This window comes from Bemisia tabaci, chromosome 10 (genome assembly GCF_918797505.1).
Source record: "Bemisia tabaci chromosome 10, PGI_BMITA_v3".
Classification (NCBI taxonomy): domain Eukaryota; kingdom Metazoa; phylum Arthropoda; class Insecta; order Hemiptera; family Aleyrodidae; genus Bemisia; species Bemisia tabaci.
The window spans coordinates 15564271-15583568 of NC_092802.1; the positions used below are offsets into that span (position 1 = coordinate 15564271).

Here is a 19298-nt window from a genome sequence, read left to right on the forward strand (position 1 = left end):
AGAAATGCACAACTTTCTTCCAGAATAAGTGTTTTTTTCCAAGGGAAATTTGGCAACATTCGAACGTTCGTACGGAGTTCTTCCTTAGAGCGACAGAATACAAGACTCTTACGATACCCGGGCTGATTGTTGAAATTGATGGACAAAGCTATAGATAACGAAGACAAAAATGATATGGAGAGATCCTATTGGTGGAAGCGGTTGGTTGCAATGAACAAAGGAGGTAGGTAATAGACTAACTAACGACAACCTGCGGGAGACCCCAATCGTAATTCCATCATTTCCTTCCTTAGTCTATGAGAACCACAGATTTCAACCAATAGGATCGCTCCATACTCCCTATGTCTGCTTTGTCTATCGATTTCAACAATCAGCCCGCAGAAGCATGCAACCCTGCATGACTTCATAGCGCGTCATTCAGAAATTTACTATTCCAGCTGCGAGGCAATAAAATTGGCAACTTTCTCACTGAAGTATGATGAGTATTCAATCAATTACGACTTGGACTGTTGGTAATGAGAAAGAGCGTCCACCCTTCTCGCCTTCGCTCGTAACTTGACGCCACGCACAACAACGTGCGACGTTGTCAATTAGCTGATTAAAAAGAATTACACCTAAAAGACTTTTCTCACCAAGTACACCTGCAATAGTTCTTTTTTTTTTCAATCTAGTTAACATAGTTTACAAACTTTTCACCACCTCCGCAGATTTCCACACTTCATAGCATTTGAAAGTCGATGGCTGAATCAGAAAAGCGCACGTGCTACGATTCTAGCATTTCAAAGAGTTTTCCTTTTTTCATTTGTTTTTATTATTTTTTTTTCCGAAAATTTTCCTGTAGGCGCACTTCTAAAACTTTAAAATATGACGAAATAAACATAAAAAATGCAGTTTTAGACAAAAATTGCATGTCCGACCTTTCTAATTGACTCGATCCACTGTGTAGCGGGCAAAAACTGCATTAAGGATCTACGTACACTGCGCAAAGGATTGCATACTTGCCAGGTTGTAAAAAAACACGCGTGGCGCGCAAAAAATTTCGAAACTTCTTGCGAAATTTTCAGGGAAAAAGTATCAAAATCCCGACTATACTCTTGGCTGATTTTGGCGCAAGTTGTAAGAGTAGTTGCACCAGCCAGGGTACGATTAAGTGAGTCGGCCGAAAGTGTGGTTGGATCAACCATACTTCTTTCTGGTGTGACTACTCTTGTAACTGGCGCCAAAATCAGCCATGGGTACAGTAGAGATTGTGATTCTTTATTTTCGGTGTTGGTTCTTTTTCAGTACAACCGGACCGCTCACTAGAAAAGAAAACACATTGGATTTAGAGTCAAGACTCTTGATTCAATCAGATTTAAGCTTAAATCAAAAGGAAATCCGCTCAAATTAAGCGGCTTGGTTCTTGATTTAAGCTTAAATCTGATTGAATCAAGAGTATTTTTTCTTGTCGATGTTTATAAGAGTCTAGACTCCAGATCCAATGTGTTTTTTTCCAGTGCTCTCAAAAATTCATCTCGAGCCCGGAGGACGCGCCGCAAATCTCCGCCCTCGCAGAAATTTCCAGCATTCTCGATGCGAAATGCAACAGCGTAAGGGATGACGGCAGCAAATTGCATTACGTCTGCCCTTCGCCGGTTGATCACCCTCTCGACGGGGCCAACGCACAGTGGGTTGAATCAATTGGAGAAGTTGGACATGGAATTTTTTACTAAAAAACTGCAAATTTTGATGTTTATTTCGTCACACATTAAATATCAAGGGCTGCTTCTAGAAGACAATTTTACGAGGACAGGGTGTCTACTAAAACAGGCTGGTCAAAAATGAGTACTTTTACAGTATTTTTCCAGTACATTCTCGAGAAATCAAACCTCTCAACAGAGAAATTCTGTACTTTTTCAGTACCGCCGTTTGACGAAATTAGAAAAATTTCACAACTTTGAAATTGCGACAAAAATGACAAAAAAAAAATAAATAAAAAAAAATTCCGGACCTTTTTTCGGAATTTCCGCACTTTTCCAGTACTTCCGGACCGCCCTTAGAAAATCAGTACTTTTTCCGGACTTTCAGGAAATTCCGGACTTGTAGACACCCTGGAGGAAATCAATGAAACCACTTTTAAAAACTCAAAATTTTGTATTGATGGAGTTACGAGCTTTTGAAAATTTCAAATTTTGTCCGACCTCTCCCACCGACTCGATCCAGTGTGCGACGCGCGAATTGGCCGTCTGGATCGGCGGTCGATGCCGATGCGCGACGCCTAGAACGCTTTTCGAAGGCAAGAAAAACGAATAAAGGGAGCGACGAACGAAATAAAACGAGGGGGTCGGTGGATCCGCGGGGGGTCGGGGTTGGGGAGAAGGCGTAGTTCATGGCTACGTGTGGTTGGCAAGAGTCACGCATCTGTACAGGGGTTTTCATTGGAGTTGGGTGGTTTTTCCTTAGCAGGGCAGTCGCGATGTGAGGTAGACTCGGGAAGTGGGTTCAAGTTCATGACGCTGACGCGTCTAGAAAGTATCATTTTTTATAACCACGTCGATCCGATTCAAAGCTTGAAAAATGCGCACTTATTGTTGGATTTGTTTGTGTTGGAAAAATAAGATATCCTAACACGCCCGTTAAATTGGATCTCCGGTTTGCGCAATGCATTCAAGGTACGAGTCAAATATTTCAAAAAACCTTTCGAACCAAACCATATGTCGCAGGCAAATAGTCAAATCAGGCATTTTATTAAATGCCTAGACAAATAGTCAAATATTATTACTTATGTAGACTGAAATTCTGATTATTTTGCCGACTGTGGACAAAATAGTTCTTTGATCGTGTGGGAAAGAATCTGTACAAAAAACTTGCTTCATACGATCATAAATACGTTCTTTCTGGTTCGTAAATGCAAGTTTATCTCAAAGTATGCAGCATTTCATGAAGTAAAAAGTTTTCACAATGTGGACGGTTGAAGGAACATGCGGAGCATTTTTGAGCGGGAAACACAATGACAGTTTGTACTTTGACGGTTTTCAGTCTTAAAATATTTAAAAGTTGGAAGGTCTATGTGAAAACATAAAAAACCTCGTAAACTCTCAAAATTTGGGTACCTGGCTATTGATAAATGGCATTTGATAAAATGCCTGATTTGACTATTTGCCTGCGACAGATACATCCAGGGTGTCTACTAAAATAGGCTGGCTAAAAATCAGTACTTTTGCAGTTCTTCTTCAGTGCATTCCTAAGAAATTCAGTGCCTTCTTAACAGAAAAATTCAGTACCTCCTCGACAGAAAAATTCAGTAATTTTTCAGTACCTCCAATCGACAAAGTTCGACATATTTCAAAAATTTGAATTTCTTGCTCAAATTCCGACCAAAATGACACGAAAATGAAATAAAATTCCGGACCTTTTTACGGGAATTCCGCACTTTTTCAGTACTTCCGGACCGCCCTTAAAAAATCAGTACTATTTCCGGACTTGCAGACTAGAGTCCCTTTATACTGAGAGTCAAGACAATTCGGCTCATGGATGTCACAAACGGGAATAAAGATTACAGAAATTGAACGTTTTTCGTAATCTTTGATCGGCCCATTCTCAAATGCCTTTCTCCGTTCCTCCTCTCATTCCGTTTGTTCCTTGCCGAACTCGTAATTCCCTGGTCCATTCCAGATTATAATCTTTGCAATTGGTGAAAATGTAATCTTTATTCCCGTTTGTGACACTGTGGAGGCCTAAAATACGGGAACCAATCAGAAATGGATTCAAATTGTCTTGACTCTCAGTATAAAGGGACTCTGTTGCAGACACCCTGACTATTTGCCTGCGACAGATACATCGAAACACTATCGAATACGGTCTGTTCTCCACGTATTCAACTTTCATCGCGTGCACAAAAGCTCCGATAAAAGTGTCACGTTCTGACTCGTAGGAGCGGCCAATAACATTCTGACCTAGAACGACGCGACGCCATCTAGGAAATGCCGGAACAATTCTGCAGGGGTGATTTGCACCGGATCGAAGCGGAGCAATTACAGTCGCATAGGGCGACAGGCCACAAAAATCGCGTGCAGAGACACACTTCCAGGGTTAGATTACGGGTTTTTCAACAGCAGCTGAACTTCAAAAATGGACTTCATGATTACTGCAAGCTCTCAGAGCTCCTAAATTTACAGTCTTAGTCACAGTTTATTCTATCGCTCTTCTGAACCGATTTTCACGATTTTAGTGACTATCGCCGCACACCTGAATCGTGTCAATAGGAGAGGTCGTAAATGATTTAAAAATAAAAACTTTAAAAGCATACATGTATCTTCATTAGTATGACATTTTGATGTTTTGAAAGTATAATTGCATTGGTTTTCACGTACAATTTTCTGAAAAATTCTGCCATTTAATTGTATTGTTCATTTTTGTTAGGGTTAGTTTTAACGATCTACCGGGTCGATTTTCATGATTTTCCGGCAATCGGAAAGATTCATCCTATAGATTAGAGTCCCTTTGTTTGACTTTTTTTTTGTAATCTTTGATCATCAGATTCCCGAATTCCTTTCTCTGTTCCCTCTCTCATTCCATTTGTTCCTTGTCGTACCATCAATTCCCAGATCCATTCCAGTTTATAATCTTTGCAATTGCGGTGAGAATGTAATCCTTATTCCCGTTTGTGACAGTGTGAGGGCTTAAAATACGGGAACCAATCAGAAATGGATGCACACTGTCTTTACTCTCAGTATAAAGGAACTTTACTACAGATGAACCCGCTCCATTCGGATCAACTCATGGGGGGGGGGGGGGGGCGTAGCGGCCAGGGATCACAGACCCCCAGTATTTTCTGACGAGTGAGAGACATCCGCACCTTTAAGAAAAAGCCGTAGGTTTCATTTCTTAAAAAAAAAAAAATTGACATTACCGGAGATTCGTAATGTTACAGATACGTGCTTCCCGATTAGAGCTATCGATATATCGAAGAATCGATCACCTAAAATCGACTGTTTAACATGCTTTAAATGGATGAGACCCGCGTCGCCAACTATATCGAGACCATCCACTGGCGCCGCCGACGGAGGCTGGTTCACGCAAGCACGAATTTGCGGAGCAATTTAGATAAGCGCCAAAGACGCTTTAATTGGTTTCAAAGTAAACACTGAACATTGAGCTATCCACGCCTACGGCTCTCACGTGCCCCCAAGAGGAGCGGAAGGGGGAGGGGGGCCGCCGAAACCGAAAGTAGGTGGGGTTTTTTTTCCGTCCCGCGCCGCGTCAGCGCACAGAGGATCGAAAGTCGGACAAAAGCTGGAAACTTTAAAACCTCACAATGGACCACTAGACAAGGTACGAATTTAAGCTATATGATATACTAGGGGGCTACGCCCCCTGGCCGCTACGCGGCCCAACCCCCTGAAGGCGCTCCGCGCCATGAATGGGCCGCTTCGCGACCCTATTTTTACCCTCCTAGCAGTGTTAGTTTTATTTTTCCCCTAAAAAATTACGATATGAGGTATACTTTAATTTTAAACTTTACTTAAAATTACTTTAAAATTAAAAGGACGCGTTTTGGAATGACTGCTTGATGAAATATTGCAGTAAAACAATGAATAATGATAGTGAGGTAATAATTAGGACATCATGAGTCGGGGATCGAACCTACACCGACTTCATAGTGGACGCACACGACGTCTTGGACGACCCGGCCACCGCTCGACATGTAATCGTCGGCGCAAATCTTGTGTAAATAAGTGTAGAGCTGATGCGCAGGCTACACAGCTACTGCGCAACCTCCTCAACCACTGCGCATCCTCCCGCGCATAGCGGTAGCAGTATCGGAGCATTCTGTAAACTCACTCACTTTTATAACGTGATTTTAAAAAAACCTGGGTCCTTTTTCCAAAATCTGATTACAGCGGGCTCATCTAGGGCCTATTACCTGTCGATTTACACAAAAATCATGGAAATCGGCCCGGTAGAACGCTCAAACGAACTATGACAAGAAGTATAAATTTACATTGTTTAAATGGGAGAATTCGCAACTTTACCACGTAATATAAAAAAACCTGGGCCATATTTTGAAAATCTGAAAGGAGTTGGCTTATCTAGAGACAATTGCCCGTCGATAGCCGCAAAAGTCATGAAAATCGGCCCGGTAGAACGCTGGAACTAAGCGTCACCAGTTTCGCAAAATTAGGAGGTCTTGGAGCTTATAGTATAGATGTTTCTTAACCAAATTTTCACGTAGAACACGATTAGTGCAACGAATATTACTGAAACTAACTCCTGACGAAAATATTATAGTTTTTATTTCACATTGGTTACGAGGAATTCGAACTGCCCGCTCACAAGAAACTCAAAGCTCTACGCGAGTCAAATCGCGCACTACAACAGTTTCAGCAAGCTTCTCAATCGAGCAATGTTTATTTCCCACCGTGTGTTGTTCAAACTATTAGCAATTTGCTGTAGCTAAGCCAAAGCGTCAAGCTTGAGGTTTCCAGATTTTTGTATCGCAGAGACTGTCATGATAACGTTTAGCGCGCGATGTGAATCACGTAGAGCATTGAGTTTTAATGAGCGGGTGGTTTGAATTCACGCATCAGAAATCATAAAATATCTTCGTGAGGAGTTAATTTCGGCAATTTTGATCGTGCGCATCGTGTTTTACGTGAAATTTTAGTTACGAAACAGGTATCAGAATGCTGAAATTCGTACCTTGTGTAGTGGTCCATTCCCTGACATTGCGCGGTTTTCCCGGTATTCCCTGACTGTGGCAATCCTGCCCTTTGGCGGTTCGTTCCACTGTGCGCCGTGCTGCGCTGAGCTCGGAGCTCGGGTTGTAAAATCACGTTGGACCTGGGCGCGGCCCCGCGGGGGAAAAATCCGAAATGTACATTTGCAGGATCACCGGGAATTCGCGAGAAACGAGGTGTGGGGATTTAAAATGGACGTATTTATGCTAAAAGGAACTATGCGCATAGGATTTGCGTGTAACATAGTTCCTTTTAGCATAAATATTTCCAAATCACATAAGTGCCATCGAGCGTTGCTACAATAATTGTGCAAATCCGGGCTGATGATGAAATTGATAGACAGAGAAATAGACAAGAAGACAGAGGAGACATGGAGCGATCCTATTGGTGGAAACGGGTGATCGTTATAGACTCAGAGGGAAATGATGGACTGACTATTCTCGCGGTCTCTTAGATGTGTTGCCGCTAGTTAGTCTCTTACTTCCCTCTTTTTCAAATGCAACCACCATCTTCCACCGATAGAATCGCTCCAGCGGCCCGATTATTGAAATTGATAGACAAAACTATAGACAACGAAGACGAAAGGGATACGGAGGGATCCTATTAGTGGAAGCGGGTGGTTGCAATGGACAAAGGAGGTAGGTGATAGACTAACTAACGGCAACCCACGAGCGACCCGACAGTTAGTCCATCATTTTCTCCCTAACTCTATAAGAGTAACCCGTTTCAACCAATAGGATCGCTCCTTACTTTCCATGTCTTCTTCGTCTACCGCTTTGTCTATCAATTTCAATAATCAGCCCGTAGCTTTCGTTTGTGTATAGCTCTGTCCGTCACTTTCGATACTTAGCCCGCTGGGCAGTGTTCAAGGATTTCATAGGTTAGTCGTTTCATACAGCCAAGAGAACATTGCTAACATTTCTACTCAAAATTTGCGTTACCAATTGGACACTGATTAGCATTCCTGGCCCGAAATATCTCACATTCTTCTCGTCATTAATTGCAGAGAGGAATCAGCAACTTTATTTCATGGAGGTGGCAATCATATTCCTGTAACAAATTTGTTTTATTTGTTGAGTAAATTTTGCAATATTGGAACTCCTTCTCTTACGGGACGACGAATTCTTCATTTTCAAATTCCCTAACTGGCCATGACGTTTTCCGGATTATTTTTTTTTTTTTTTTTTTTTTTTTTTTTTTTTGCTATTTACAGACCAAAAAATTTTCAAATTCCTTGACTTCACGCCGACCTTTCGACAAAACATTTACTTAACAACTCCTTGGGTAAGGTGCGCAGACTTTTGTCTAACTTTGGAAAAATATAATGGAAGATATTTAAAAGGTACCGCGTTGGTCGCAAAATTCATTTACTTCTCCCCAATTTTTCCCGCTCGAAAGTTCGCTGAGGTTACGACTGAATGACTCTCTTGCTAATTGAAGGTTGAGGTAATTTCGACCTCAACTTCAAGTCCTCTCCTGCGCTAAGAAGTCGACTACAAAAGAAGTCTACTGGAAAAATTTACGTAAAAAAAGAAGATGGGATCGATAGAAAATCCCCGCTGCATACACGAATTTAATTAACATCATAAATTAAAAACCAAGGACTATGATGGGTGAACGAACTGAGCCAGTATTTAATCCTTCCTCCTCATTTTCCTTGGGTTATCCTTGCAATTTCAGCTCAGCTAAGATGCGATTCGACACAAATGAACAACCCCGGTTTAATAACTCTGTGTGGGAATATAACGCTCACAAAATCCATTCAAGTATTACGTAATAAAAGTTTTTCGCCTCTTCAGCCCTTTTTCGTAAAGAACTTCTCCTCGTCGAGATTAGAGGCGCTCTCATATTTCCCAACTCATCTACTTTGAGTTACTGAGACGAACAATAGTCGTAAATCAAAGAAGGCCAAAGAGGGGCGAACCCGAAATAAATTGCAAAAAACTTCTAGGAAGTACGTAGTCTCCCGGACGAAGGGACGTAACTCCATTTCAAGGTTGCCACATTAAGACAAACTTAATTTATTTCACTAAAATGTATCGATGGAAATATCCAACATTTTTTTTTAATTTTGCATGAAATCTGAGGAAAAATAAGTGAAATTTCGGTAAGAAATACTCAAGATTCTCTTGATTAGTGTGCAATTCTGCCCTACTAAGGAAGAACAAATACCGTATATGAACCTCCAGGCGTTGCCAAATCGCCTTTAACAACGCTCCTTTTCTTATGCACAATTACAATTGGAAACATTCGAGAGGCAGGAAATTTGTTCCATAATACCGATTCCATTACATTATAAGGAGCAATATTTCTTGGGTTTCCAGGGTTTTCCGCTTCACGAACATGGTTGATAAACATGTAGTTGACCGACAGATTTCCGCTTCTTGCTAAGTTTGACAGAAAATAAAATTCGAAAATTTTAAGCGAGAGCGGTAGTTTGTAAATAACGCGAGAAAGAAATTTTTTATACGTGTTCATCATCCTACGGAGACCGAGTGAGTTTATATAGTCTGAGAGAAAGGTGCCGACCGTCACAAATCTCCCTTCCACGCTTGGAGCAAGATGTAGTCCTACCAGTCCCTCTTTGCGTCCACTTATTGGGCCTTAGTGTGCGGTGAATAATTGCTTACACCTCCTCATAAACGATCTGAATATTTGCTCATTCATTCCTTTCGCCTTTGCTTTTTTCCCCGTTCCGGACAAAAAACTGCTGGCGCCAAAATACCTGGGGGCGCGTCACGTCGCACAGTGGATGGAGTCAATGGACCAGTAGACCAAGGAACGAATTTTTAGCGTTCTATACCTGTCATTACAACCAAAATTCTCGCAGAAACACGATGCGCACAACGAAAATTATCGAAATCAACTCCTTACGTAGATATTTTAATGATTCGAGATACTGAATTCAAACCAACCCGCTCATGAAAACTCAATGCTCTACGTGGTTCACATCGCGCGCTAAACGTTATCATGACAGTTTCTGCAATATAAAAATCTGGCAACCTCAATCTCGACGCTTTGGCTCAGCTATAGCAAGTTGTTTATAGTTTGAACAACACATGGTGGGAAATGAACATTGCTCAATTGAGAAGCTTGCTGAAACCGTTGTAGTGCACGATTTGACTCATGTAGAGCTTTGAGTTTCTTATGAGCGGGCAGTTCAAATTCCTCGTAACCCATGTGAAATAAAAACGTTAATATCTTTGTTAGGAGTTGATTTCGGTAATTTTCGTTGCGCGAATCGTGTTCTACGTGAAATTCTGGTCAAGAAACAGGTATCAGAATGCCTAAATTCGTACCTTGTCTAGTGGTCCATTAGAGAGGTCGGACTTGACCAGGGTGTCTACCAGTTATGAAAAACAAAAATTGGGGACTTTCGGGGACTTTTAGGGAAGTGTTTTCAAGAAAATCGGGGACTTTTAGGAAGTGTTTTCAAGAAAATCGGGACTTTTTACCCGAAAAAGTAAGAGAAGTAGAGCTAGTTAGAGCGTTAAAAGGCGTATTTAATACAACTAATTTTACAAGTCATGTTGAACCGATGGAAACATACAAAAAACCTAGCAACACTTCAGCTTTTTTGTCCCTGGTTATACCGCGCTGCCGCGAAAATTTGAAAATGCAGGTGTTTAGGACGATTTTTGTAATTTTTTGGGGACCTGAACAAGAAAATTGGGGACATTGGGGACTTTGGGGGACCGGTAGACACCCTGATGACATTTTTGACTAACACTGGAAATTTTGATGTTTACTTCGTCACATTTTGAATTTTAAGGGGTGCTTATACGAGCAAATTTTACGAGGAAATCAATGGAACCACTTTTAGAACCTCAAAGCTTTGTCGGGACGGAGTTCTAGGCGTTTAAAGTTGCCAAATTTTGTCCGACCTCTCCTATTGGCTCGATCAACTGTGCGTCGGGGCCCGGAGGAGGAATGGTCGCGGATTCCGCATCGCAGTCCGACGCTAATTTTGCGCCGCGCTGTCTTTTCGCGCGACGCGCGCGCGTCAAGACCTAGCGGTTGCATAACTGGCGCCGCAAAATAGGTGGAAAGTCACGTTTCCACGGCCAAAGAAATAATCTCCTCTGGAGTGCTTACATAGGGAGAGTGCGAACATGTCGGCAATATTGAGGTTAGGTCGTGGAGCTTTTAGGGCCCAAAAGGGCAGCCAACTCATGAATTTAAATAACCCAGCAGAGTGATTTATTTTTACAATTGTTACGTCGTCATTTAAGAAGCACGTATTTGGATTAGATTTGGCAAACATTTGAGGTAGAAAACTAATTTTTGAACATTTTTGGACATATTGATATGATAGGTATTAGCATCTGATCGATCGAGGATTGGGAGTGACATTTTTTGTGCTAGGAGGTTGGTTGCCGTTTTAGACCCTAAGAGTTTCATATTTCGAAATGTCCGTAATTTCCCTACATACCTATCAGTGCTTTTAAAAAGTCATTACTGACTGTTACTGGGAACTTCGTATATCTACCACACAATTTACGCTCACTGTGCGACGCACTGCTATTTTAAAAGCACATTTGACGAGCCCCCCCATGTCATGACGAACATCTATGCTCCCGTGCTGAGGAAAAACGTCGTATGAACCTTCAGACGTTGCCACATTTCCTTCAATATAACCCTAATATACTGGGAAAATCGTGAATTTTTTCCTTCAATTTTTTCGGACAATTTTGTCTGAAATGTCTGAACATTTTAAGGAAAAATACTCATAATTATTATTCTCAAAAATACATGTTTTATCCAGGGCAATTTGACAACTCTCGAGTGTTCATACGGCCTTTTTCCATAGCACGGCAGTATAGCAGTAGATCCCGACTTTTCCGAGAAAACGAAACCCTTTAAAGGGTTTCGTTTCCAGGAATATCAAACAAAGAGGTAACATTTCTCCCTGCTTTCACAAAGCATTGAAACATACACTGCCAGCAGAATACATATATACATATAATAGAGTTATAAATAGGTATAAGAATTGGACCAAAAAAAGGGGGAAAAGCTGTAAAACGTTTAAAACATGAGAACCGTACGTTTCAGGGCGAAAATGGCCGACTTCTTTTCACCGGATGAAAATTACAAAATTATTTTAAAACCTTACAAACTACCAGTATAGGTATAAGTAGAGCTGACCGACTACGGGAAAAAGGACCCGAGCGGATGGAGAAACAATTTCAAGGTGTCTACTAAAACAGGCTGACCAAAAATCAGTAATTTTACAGTACTTTTTCAGTACTTTCCCAAGAAATTCAGTGCCTCCTCAACAGAAAAATTCAGTACTTTTCCAGTACCTCCAATTGACGAAATTCGGCGAATTTGAATTTCCCGCTCAAATTGTGATAAAAAGACAAAAAAAAGGAAAACATTCCAGACCTTCTTGCAAAATTCCGCACTTTTTCGGCACTTCTGGACCGCCCGTTAAAAATCAGTACTGTTTCCGAACTTGTAGACACCCTGAATTTTCAGGAGGGTGAGAATAGCGGTTTTTGTGAAGCTCTGGGCTGAAAAATCGGATTTTGAGTTTTTGACGGGGACTCTTTCTCCCTAGACAGAGTGATTAGATTTCTTTCGTTTCAAAATTCCCTGACTTTTAAATACTTTTTAAACCGCGATAGCTCTGATCTTAATCACCGCGACCATGTTTCTGCACGACTACACGTCCTTTCGTCGGAGAAACATCGCATTGTACCACCATCAACCGGAAGCTGCGAATTTTCTTCATTTCCTTTCTAGCGACCCTTTCGAAAATAGTTTTCCCGCTCGGGCGTGCTTTCCACTTGACTGTTTCGACATACGAGGTGTGCAAAAGATTGATTATGTAACAAGTGTTCCCGGAAATTACCGCACCTAATCATTGCGTGACTCTTGCAGTGGCGAGTTTTCCTTGAAAAAGTCGATCAGAGTGATAAGAGGAGCGAAAAAAAAACCCTGATCTGACCTTGCACCTTAGATTGGCATAGGTCTGGTCTCACTCCCCTGAATAAGCGTTGCTTTCGTGCACCCATCTTTATCGCGGTTTCAGGTCAGTAGGTCTACGTCAGAAAGTCTCCTTTTACTGAAGTCTACAATACATTAACGTCTATAATACTTTAACGTCCGCGAATATTAAGTCTATCTAACAAAAACTTCTATTTTTGTATCGTCCACCAAATGAATGTCTACTACGGGAGGAGGTGTTTTCAAATTAAAGTCTAAGTACCGCTGCAACAATTCTATTTCATTCTTTCGTCTATTTACTACGGTAGTCTATCTATCAAAATGTGGACACAGCGAGGATCCTTTGTCAATGAGTACAGCTGATACAGATGATTGCTAACCTAACACGCTTCCATGGCAACCATCAAACATGTACCTACATTTGGAGCTTTTTTCATTTCACTCGTGAAAAGAACTTGCTCTTAGAAGAGGTTATAAGGGAAGAAAATTTCTTTGACCAAATTATTTTTGTAATCAGGGGAGGAATATTAAATTATCTATGTTTGTGAACAAAATTTGCAGAAAGTAGCATCAAGATGGAAATGGAGACGGTTCTTTATAATAAGGGGGGTATTAAATTGTCAAAGTTTATTAACGAAATTTGAAGAAATTACTGTAAAGAGGAAACAATGGAGACGTTTCTAATCCCCACTGCCAAACGGAAACAGAAATTAGTTCACCAGCATTATCTGTACACGAAAAGGAGAGTAAGTAAAAACGGTAGGAAGATATACTGGCGGTGTGAAAAGAGAAATATATGCAATTCGACAAGCATTTTCCTGCAGGCGTACACTGTGTGGACTAATTTCCGTAGACTGAATCGGCGTGTACTAATTCTGTGTTTCAACTTCATTCTACGTAGACTTACAACTCGTAGACTCATTTCTGTAGACGCGAAGTCAGTAGACTTTTTGCAGTAGACCTACAAACAATAGACCACATTCCTGTAGACCCACTGGCCTCTAACCCTTTATCGCGAAGTGTGCTGAGGGTACGTTGGGCCTCGGACGAAAAGGTGCGCCTTTGCGTCATTAAGAATTCAATGCCTTGATTCAAAACCACACAAAAGTTGGGTTAATGCGGGCAGTAAAACACGAAATAACCTTTGCTTTCTGTTGACAATTTCAAGAGAAAATGCCAGCTAGTTTTCTTTAGGAAATTAAATAAAAAACGAGTGGTATTCACCCACGTCGCAATCGGAGGAATGCACACTTGAAAAAAAAAAAAACACATTGGATCTAGAGTCCAGACTCTTAAAAACATCGACAAGAAAAGATACTCTTGATTCAATCGGATTTTTGCTTAAATCAAGAACCAAGCCTCTTAATTTGAGCGGATTTCCTTTTGATTTAAGCTTGAATCTGATTGAATCTAGAGTATTTTTTCTTGTCAATGTTTTCAAGAGTCTGGACTCTAGATCCAATGTGTTTTTTTTCCAGTGCATTTGTCTAATCTCTCCATTGTTTTCTGCGCTAAATCCACCGTATACTGTACCAAAATCAACAAAAAAGTGTTGGTTTGAGTTTCACTTCCTATACTAACCAAAAGTAACACAAGAACACACTTATTTTTCTCAGTGCACTTTTCCCGCTTTATTTCTAATTTCTCGCGTATAGCGTCTACCTAAATCTCTAAGTTTGAATCCTCCGCCCTGCAAGAGCTCCAGCGGGCTGATTATTGACATTGATACACAAAAATGACGAGGAAAGAATGGAGCCGTCTCATTGGTTGGAACGGGGGGTCTGTTATAGACTAACGATAGGGTCTCTCGTGGGTTGCCGTTGCCGTCTATTACGAACGCCCCTCGTCAATAAATAGCAGCCATCCGCTTTCAACAATGGGGTTGCTCTATTTTCCCTTGGTCTATCAATTTTAATAAGACAACTGGTATCATCCTTGGAGTGAGTATTCTGAGTAACTTGATAGAGAGGGTAACGCCATGTGCCTAAATGACTTTTGATTGGCTCCTCCATCTTAAGCTTCATTTAACTCTAAGAAGAGTCCCTTTATAGAGCACTAGAAAAAAAAAAAACACATTGGATCAAGAGTCCAGACTCTTGAAAACACTGACAAGAAAAAATACTCTTGATTCAATCGGATTTTTGCTTGAATCAAAACGAAATCTGTTTAAATTAAGAGGCTTGGTTCTTGATTTAAGCTAGATTCTGATTGAATCAAGAGTATTCTTTCTTGTCGATGTTTTTAAGAGTCTGGACTCTAGATCCAATGTGTTTTTTTTTTCCCCAGTAAGAGATTTGAGACAACGCGGCTCATGGATGTCACAAACGAGAATAAAGATTACACGATTAAGATTTTAATTGATTTTTTGCTCAACCAAATGCTCAACACTCACCATTGGGCGAGCCAAAATTGCATTGACTTCAGAGCTTGACTTTCGCCTCGCCCTATTACACCGATTCGGTTGCTGATGAGGGGTTTCTGAAATACATTGTCTCTGGGAACATATATCCCAATGACCTCACGACAATTTTCATGGAAGACTGTTTGAGTATGTATTCACGACTGTGCAATGTGCATGTTTCGATTTGTCGTTTCATTCACGTGCTATTACATTACTTACTCTCAAAGATCGATACTATAACCTGAAACGCCCATTTTTTCAAGAGCCTTAAGCTCCGTTCAATTGTCTACATCCTAAGGCTCATCAGATAACGGACATCGTCGGTTTCAACATCGGCGGATTCACTTACTCGCATTGCCGGAGACGATAAGACGGTTTGTTTCCGAGGATACTTTAAAAGTTAATTATAGAGGTACGCTTGCCGTTCTGCGTAAAAACAACAGATTCGAATCATGTTTCTAGTGGAGTTACGTTGTTTTAGTTCAATGCGAGAGCACTCGATAAAGTGGTCTTTTTGCAAGTTTGGAGAGCACTCTTTTCAGTCGAAGTTCAAGTGAGTCCGTCGCTTCGCTGACGTATTAACGGCACTGCACGCGAAGATGCGGGCTCCGCCGTCTGTGCTGCAGGGTTGCAATTTTTCATAAAAAGTGAAATTTTGAAATTTAATGTGAAATATTAAACGAAATTTCAAATTCTATACTACACTGGAAAAACACATTGGATCTAGAGTCCAGACTCTTAAAAACATCGACAAGAAAAAGTACTCTTGATTCAATCAGAATCTAGCTTAAATCAAGAACCAAGCCTCTTAATTTAAGCGGATTTCGTTTTGATTCAAGCAAAAATCCGATTGAATCAAGAGTATTTTTTCTTGTCAATGTTTTCAAGAGTCTGGACTCTAGATCCAATGTGTTTTTTTCCCAGTGTAAATGCAAAATTAAGTAATTAGAAGGTAAATGCGTTTAGCTTGTTAGCGTTTTTACTGAGTTTTGCAAACCCCCGTGAAGTATTTTCATATTTTTAACAACTTACAGAAATACCATGAAATATTTCAGGGAAATTTTCGATCTTTCAAATTGTTCATTTCACTTGTGCAACCTAGCGTGCTGTTGAGCCGAGAGAGAGAGAGAGCCATAAATGCCATTAGACGTTGACAATTTTACTTCGATTAAGTTCGGATTGTGTAGTGAATGTACATAGGTCGTCTTTCTTGGGCACGGTATTTCCAAAAGCATGGACGGATAAATGGGTTCTTGCGTAACCTCAACGCCGAGTGGAGGGTTTTCGAGACTCTCAAGAACTTAATAACGCGAATAAAAGATGACGTTTTTCTGCAAGAAGAAGGAAAAAATAGATAAGAGATATCGGGGAAAAAATAATTTGAGTAGAAAATTTAAGTATTTTCAGAGCGGCCGCAAAAATAGTGCAATGAGATCTCGAGTACCTATCACGCGAACGATATGACCTAAGAACGTTAAAAAAGCTCATCCAACTAACTGCTCTGCCGTGCTAGAGGAAAAACGTCGTACGTACATTCAAACTTTGATGAACTACGAATTTATTGGTTACGTCGAGAATATTTTTCTTCAAAGTCAGGATTTTTATACTGCACGTTCATCTATAACTGGACGCAGCCCACTTTTCAGGAGGAAAAAAGTAGAACACAACATTCTTTTCTTAATTTATAAGAATAGGAACGGCACTTCACTAGCAACATACAGCGGAGCATTGTGAGTGCACGCCTCGCGCCTTCAATTTTGCGCACGCAACACGGACATCCGTCAAGTACGAATAGTTGTATCTCTGCGCCGGCATCAACGCGCCTCCTTTCACTTGTTCTATTTCCATATTTTGTTTATTTACGTTTGTTTTATTTGTAGTAAAGCTTCAAAGACTACGTGAGCAACACAGCCAAAGGCAGTAGAGACTTAATTCGGTCGCGTCACGGTAATTTTCTTACAAATAGGGACGACACTTCACAAGCAACATAGCGCGGAGCATTGCGAGTCCACACAGCGCGCCATCAATTTTGCACATGCAACACGGACATCCATCAGGTACGAATAGTTGTATCCCTGCGCCGTGATCAACGCGCTTCCTGTCCCTTGCTCTTTTTCCATATTGTGTTACCATTTAGTTGGGTGCATTTCGTTTATTTACTAACTTGACATTTTTTTAAAGGACGTTTCGATAAATTTTGATACATTTTAAGGTATCCTCAAGATATTTGGTTTAAATGACGCGCTCTTTTCGGATTTTAATATATCTGTACTCTAATCACTTGGAAACCTGCAAAAGCAAGCTGATAGCACTTACTCTCTACCTACTCAAAAAATCCAGAGCTCCCTACTGTTTTATTTTTAAAATTGTTCAACTTTTTAAAGAATATCCTAAGTATCTAAAATTGAGATGCTAATAATTTGTGACATTTTAGATTTCAAACTTTTTAGGTACCACCAGAAACCTCCAAAAAATTATGTTATATCAATTTTTACGTTTTTGTCATACCTATTGCAAGGCGAGTAGGTACTCACCGCAATCTTTTAACATTTTTTGTCTAGGAAAAAAGTTTCCTCCCTAACTAAATGCATGCACTCAATTTTCCTCAGTAGGTATGTGTTATAAGGTTCTGGTTGAGATGCTGCTAAGAAAAACATAGAATCTGAATATTTTCCAATTTTCTCCCTTAATAGGAGGACTTTTCAGTCAAATGAAGCAGAATCGATCCATACTAAGAGCAGTGAATTTTGTTGTGTTAAAAAAACCTATGGCCTAGGTCCTTGGTTTCCTCCCACCATCATATACTGCTAAAACTTTTTCAAAATATTTAAAATTCCTCACTGGGGCGTATTTTCCCCCTCTACTTTTCAATACTTCCTCTGATTTCTTTGAAAATTTTATCTTGTCAACAATTCTTCTGTCTTCTCATCCTTTTCCCTCCAAGGCCAAAGTAAGTCTTTCGAACACATGATTATACAATTTGTAATGCAGACAAAAAAGGTACAGTTATAGAACTGAGAGTAAAGGCTTTCTGCACTGTTAAGGTTGGGAAACTTTATACAAATTTATTACAGGACCAATGATCTACACATTAGGCTACTTTTGACGAGCGCAATAAGTTGAACACAGAATAAATTCAAAATTGCTGTCATGCCAACGTCACAGGACAGAAACATATTTTTGGAAGCAACTCCTGCAATGTTGCTAAAATATATGCATCTCTGTTCAACAAGAGTCACTAATTCATTGCCTGCACCATGTTAGGACGTATGTATCATCAAACATTACACAATTTTACATTACAAATACTACAAAAGTTTTGCATGCAAGTTACTTTTCTAGAGAAGTATTATTTCACAATTTTTTCTCTTTTAAAATAAAACTTCAGAGGCCTTTCTTCTTACTTGAGGCAAAAAATACAAATAACACTTTCAAGAAAACTTGTGCAATGTGACGCTTGTAAAAAATGGACGGATTTCAAATACTGGATAGTAAAATAACTATTCTAGGATTTCTAAACAGTGTTAGCAATAGTAATTAGTAATTATGAGCTTAGAAATTATGGGCTTAGAAATATGTATCAAGTGATGGTAATTTTCCTGCTATGGTATCAGAGCCATGAGAACCTCTACGGCCACATAAACCTGAGAAAATAAAGCATTGAGCTTGACGATATACCTTAACTCTTCTATGCATCAGCGATATTCCTTATCAGTATTTATTAATCAAATAATCTGTGTTGATAAACTTATGCCAATCATTCGCTTTGTACCTGGTAATTACTCATTTGATCCTCTATTTTTAGTAGTTTTACCGAGAGTCACAGATTTTTCGAATTAGGTATCTGAAGCATTTTAATCGAGGAATCAGATATTAATAGAATCAACAGAAAATAGTCAATTGAATTGTAAATGGGTCAGTTGCACTGGTCACAGAATTGGGTTTCAATGCTTGTTTCTTGTAGATTAACGAAAAATAATAAGATCTGGCCAAATGGCAACTCTTTTGGTTCAATATTGACTGAGATATCGTGCTTTGAAAAGTCGGGTTATTGACATCATCCATTGCGATAGACACCCTTGGTTTCTTCCAACTTGTTTTTATCTGAGTATTATGTTGAGTATTCAGTGCAAATGTGCGTCACACCGACTGATGCAAGGAAGGTGGAAGAAACCAAGGGTGTCACTAACACAGTGGATGACGTCAAAAACCTGACATCTCGGTTAATG

The 19298-nt window shown here is 40.1% G+C and overlaps 1 protein-coding gene across 3 annotated transcripts in view; it reads right to left on the reverse strand.

Moving 5' to 3' along the window:
• LOC109037691 (facilitated trehalose transporter Tret1) overlaps positions 1-19298 on the reverse strand; it is a 124699-nt gene that overhangs the window by 104068 nt on the left and 1333 nt on the right. The gene's annotated exons all lie outside the window — the stretch shown is intronic.